Genomic DNA, 6,000 nt, shown 5'->3' with positions numbered 1-6,000 from the left:
TGTTGCATCATTTGGGTTAAATCATGGAAGACAAGTACTGTAGTAATTAGAAATGAGACCTCTGGAGCTAGACTTCCAATGCCTACTACTAAATGACTCTGTGCCTCTGTGCACTACTCTTTTGTTGATCTTTAGTATTAGGAAAATAATAGTAATTACCATATAAGAAGTTGTGAGAATTAAATGAGCTGATAAATATAAAGTGCTTCGGACATTACCTAGCATGTAGTGAGTAGTCTAGAATTGTTGGCTGTTGTTATATTAGCAGTTATCCAATGACAGAAATGGACTTCTTCTTTCTTTCTTTCTTTTTTTTCAGAAATGGACTTTTTCAATACTCTTTCTCAGTTTGAAACCTCATATGCTTTATCTGAAAATAAGTTATTCATTCTTCTAGCATAGAACCTTAGTTATGTTGTCTTTGTACATAATACAGTTTGATTGCCTTCAACTAGAAATACGATCACCTAACTTGTCTCGGGTATTGTACTAAGTAGTTATATTTTTTATTACTAATGTTGTGATAGCTCTGCCAGGTGAATATTAATATGTCCATTTTACTGATAAGGAGATAGACTCAGAAAGCCTGCCTAAATGCTAAAATTCACAGATCTGCTACATATTGGAAACAAAACTTAAGCAAAGTTTGTGTGAGTTCATGTTATTTCTTTACATTATTTTGTGCAATAGAAATAATGGAGGGTCATTGTTAGATGGGAATTGGCCTTGCTTGACAGATGATCTGTCATATTTTACTCTGAGAAACACAGGGGACAGTGCATTTAGCTTCTCAGAACTTTCGTTTTCCTGATGTCCTTTTGACCTAGAACTTTTAGATGCAAAACAACCAATTTCTTTCTAAAATTACATGTATATTATGTTGTGCTTTTAAATTCTCCTTAAGCAGGTTGAAAATCTACCCATGGCTGCCAATGACTAATCACACACCACTTGTTTAATCACCAGACCCTTACAATTTTTTATTTCACTTTCAGCGTTTGTGTTGAACTTGCCAACATTTAATTGATGCCAATCCCTATGAATGTTAAAACTTGAATCACCTAATTGCTAGAGATTTATTTCTCATTTAAAGGACATCTAGAGGACATATAGAAAAACTAAAAATTCTTCCTAATTTCCTGTTCAGAGGATAGTATGAAAGAGTTGCTTCATCTAAGGGAGTATTCATTTAGAAACTTTGAGAAGATGAGAGAGAACTATGATTTAGAAATAATGAGAAGTAAAACTGAAATGCACAGATTATTTTTATGCTTGCGATTTTACTTCTATCTACTTAGAGTTTTTATTAAGGATGTTGGTAGAATTTTATCCAATGCCTTCTGGTACCTCTATGAATATACAATTCTATTTTTCTTCTTTAATTTGATATAAATAAATTAAAGCTGTATCTTTTCCTAAGCTTTATTAATTTGATTTTTGTTTTCTTGTCTTATTTTTCCCTGAAATGCTTATAGCACTTCAGTCATATTTTATATAACTTACTCTCAGCAGAAAGTTATGAAATGACATCAAAATCCCATCTAGGACATTATAAATTAAGTCCTGTCTTATCCACTAGAGAGTAGACAGTGATTTGTATGACAACTCTTCCAGATTAATGAATCATCTCATTTTTGTCTTAAAGAGACATTGAAATTGATAACTTTTAGTTCCTTAATTTGGATCTTGATATAGAAGAATCACTTGAGCCATGCTTCTCCATGCTCCAAAAGATGTTGAGAGTATTAGAATGTACTAGGCCATATAGTTGAAACAAGAGACATAAAAATGTTTGTGATTAATTGTGACGATTAAAAAAAAACTAATACATATAAATGATTCAGAACTTTTCTTGTTACATAATGAGAACACACAAATATAGTTGTGAGAAGTTAAAAGCTTGTAGTTCACAAACAAAATAAATGATCACAAAGAACAAGTTATTGCTAATATTTAACTCCATACTGTAGTTATATCATGTGAATACCAGGCATTTTTATTACTGTAGAATCTAATTTCTCTTATTGTTACTAATTAATTTTTGATGTTAAGTTATTTGATCTTGGGAAATTTTCACTGAAGCCTCTTGACTCAAGATAGACAAATGCAACTATTTGAAAATGTAAAGATACAAGAACTTCAGATAAACAACATTTATGGGATACTCCATAGCTGGGTCTTTCTTAATGTGAAAAATTTCAGTAAATCCAAATATTACTTAGATCGATAAGCAATTACATCTTCATTTGCAATAAAAATGTGTAAAAGAAGAGCTGCGTCCACTTTCATGCAGACTGTTAAAATATTCAATGAAAATTTTATGGCAGAGTTTGAAGCAGAAGAAATTGCTGACTTCATGGAACTCAAAGTATAACAAGATATTTGATGTGATGACAGTGAAGATTGAGGGTCCATCCAGTTGAAAAAGAAATGCTGTGTGTATCATGTATGCAGAAGCGTCCAGTCAAATTGCATATTATGTGTTGCTCAGATCTCCTCTTATGGATCAAGGTACTTATTTCTCCATTGATGGGCGTATTGTTTGCTAATTGATAGCCAAGTTCTTCCCTAGAACTGCCATGGCCAAAGGGAACAGCATTTCTTAAGGGTAATGCCTCCTTGCTTTCAGCAGTTTGCATCCAATAACTGGCCCACATGGGGGTATAAAAACCTAGCCCTCTTACATCAAATCAGAATATCTCTGAAGGGCATTTCAGTATCAAGATTTCCCTGTGAGACTGACTGAAGCCTCAATTGCAACTGCATCACAATTCAGTTTTTTCCTTTGCCCTATCCTGCTGCTGTCACATCCTTATAGGTAGTGCTCCTAAGATCATATCACCCCCCGCCTCCTCTTCTTCCCATTTCTGTAATCATCTGCAAATTTCTAGTCTCAGAATCTCTAGGAAATCCAACCTATGGCAGATGCTACTGAGAATGATCCTAGGAGCAAACTCTAAGAACTTAAAATAGGACTTTGGAGCTGAGTAACCTGTCGCCTGGCCATGAGATAGTCCTGGCATATGGTGGTCATGTCATTGTGTAAACTGTCACAGCCTTTGACAGGTACCAGGGAGGTTGTAATTTAATGACTAATTCTCTTCTTAAGCCATCACAGCCACTTGGATGTACCTTCCCTGTCCCTGAAGATGAAAGTTTTTTCTCAAGAATAAGAGTTTCCTGGTTTAGATATCGGCACAGTGGAGAGTAGTTTTATTGTGCTTTATTTAAATTAGGTGGATTAAATAAGGGTGTCTGTAAAGTAGAATTAGTTCAGTCTCCCTCACTATTATCATACAAAATTCTTCCTCTAGGCTGTCTGTTTGGCTTCTAGAATGCTGGAAAACTGTCTTATGTCACCCAGACAGGAAAGTAGAATATTTCTTTATGAAGAAACTTTTTGTCCCAAGGGAAGGCCCTATAAATACTGACATTAAGCAGACTTAAAAAAAAAAAAAAAACAGCCATCTTATATGTCAGGTACACTATAGAGAATTCCCCGAGTCCACAAGCTCCATACACAACAAAATTTCTGTCAGGCTCTGTAGAGTTTCATCCAAATATGAACAAACAGAAGTTAGCAGAAGAGCTCTCATTTAAGAATTCACCAAAATACAGCAATGACATAAAATACTTTGGAGAAATACGTGAACATGCAGGAAGTAAAACAAATCATTTAATTAATATCCTTAGAAATTAAGATAAAGTAGTACATCCATGACACATTAAGATACTGAGGGGAAATTGTGACCAACTAAGAATTATAAACACAGGCAAACTCCTGATCAAATGTGAGGACAGAAAAAAATTTTCATCTTCAAAACTATGTATTCTTTTTTTTTAGGAAAGCTACTGCTCTACAAGAAAAAGGGAATAGTGCAAAACAGAAGTAAAGATGGGTACCTGAAAATTGAATCTCAGAAAAGACTGGGAATGCCCAGGAAAATGATAAAGAGCTATCCCAGGTTAGTATCCATGCTACAGATCTAGAGAGCAATTAGTCCTGATTAGAGCAGGACACGAGGTATTTTGCATATAGGGATACGAGAATTCCCAGAGGTATTTTGCAAAAGTGGTAAGCTGATCAATGTGTTTGACCTTTAGAGGTGTTTTAGAGTAACAGAGAAAGTAAGGAGGAACAATAATAGATGCATAGAAATCTAACAAAAATTAGAACAAGGCAGTTTATTAACCCAGATAACAAACAAAAATCCCATGAGTAAAATTCTAGTACACTCTGTGAGCCTCTAAGCAGCAATATTTACATATTCAAAATACTGGTTTCAATATTTGATATGCCTACCGTATATTAAAAGTGGGGATGAGGGTACCATGTGGATGAATGGTAAAACAATAAAATCCATCTTTCTAGGAGGTCAGCAAATAATGACTGAAATTTAAAAAGTAAAATAGTTTGCACCTTGTTAGAAACATAGAGGTAACTACTAGAAACAGCTACAGTAGTTGCTTTTGGCTAAACGTCTTGGGAAATGAGATGGAACTTATAGTTATCTTTATAAACTGAGTAGATTTTTCAAGTTTCTAAATTATGTGCAAATATTCTTTGATAAAAGAGTAAACCTATCTATTTAAAAAAACAAAATTGTGCTTTAGAACTATTGCAAGGCTGATTTGCCTTGGCTGTAATCATGTTATAGCAATGGAACTAAGCATTAAACTTAAAATGAGCTTCATTACAAAAAAGACTAGTTTAGCTTTGATATCTATATAGCAGAGATTGAAAATGCAAATGGAATTTAAAACTCAGCGTGGTTCATAATATTATACCAAAACATGTTTAAAGATGCAATTAATTTGTAATTATGTATAATCATGTTTGATTATATATATGCATAATCTATCTGAATATGTTAAATAATGTCAGCTAAAATGCAATGTATAGATGTTATGTATAAGGTGGCCATTAAATACTAACAAATCTAATGAAGTAATTACCCATGTCTTAATATGCATTTTGAACACAATCATTTTTACTTTTCATGAAATTCAGTTAGAATAACCATTTATTTTCCTGACAAAATACCCGGGAACTGGTATTTTAGAATCTGAATTTTGTTTTGGCCTTTTGAAATCCCTAAGTGACAGAGAAGTAGGGTGACAATATAATTTGCCATTTGAACCAGCACTATGCTGTCAGTTAAAGTAGATATTAATAATTAGGATTGGAAAAAACAGGACGGCTTACAAATTAATTGCACAGGTTTATTGAGTGAATTGATTTATGTGGCCACATCATGATGTATAGTGCAATTTTGAATTTTGCAGAGAGAGGTCTTGCCTATTTGGTAAATTCACTTTGGATTGCAATACAGGTTTTGTTGTGGAAGGAAGAACAAGAGAGCCTGGCAGGAACAATGTTAGCTGAGGTACCAGGGGAGTGATTCAGAGTAGCTTGCCAGAGTCTTTAAACCAGCAGACATTCCATTCCACAGCTATCACTGTTGCTTTATCCCTGGGTAAATAAAAGCCTATAGGAAGACCTTGGTATCTGCATCTCTGTAGCTCTCTTTTGTTTTTAAATCTAATTTTCCTTTGTTTATAAATTCTAATTAAGACTCAAAATGAGGGGCCCCCGGGTGGTTCAGCGGTTTAGCACCTCCTGCAGCCCAGGGTGTGATCCTTGAGTCTCGGGATCGAGTCCCACATCGGGCTCCCTGCATGGAGCCTGCTTCTCCCTCTGCCTGTGTCTCTGCCTCTCTCTCTCTCTCTCCCCCTCTCTCTCTGTGTGTCTCATGAATAAATAAATCTAAAAAAAAAAAAAAAAGACTCAAAATGAGATAAGAATGCCTACTCTTAAGTGCAGGGAATGAGCAAGGCCTGCTTCCAAAAGTACCTGCTCAGAAGCCCAGGATGGCACAAAATCTCTTCTGCTTTTGTCTCATAGGTTTCCTCACCATGCTTCTGTGCCTTTGTGCTTTGTGATCCTTTTACTTAGACTATCTTTACCCCCTTTTAGCTACCTGTCATACTCCTATTCAT

Source organism: Nyctereutes procyonoides, unplaced genomic scaffold, assembly GCF_905146905.1.
Source record: "Nyctereutes procyonoides isolate TBG_1078 unplaced genomic scaffold, NYPRO_anot_genome, whole genome shotgun sequence".
In the NCBI taxonomy this organism is placed as follows: domain Eukaryota; kingdom Metazoa; phylum Chordata; class Mammalia; order Carnivora; family Canidae; genus Nyctereutes; species Nyctereutes procyonoides.
Note: the sequence above shows the minus strand (reverse complement) of the source record.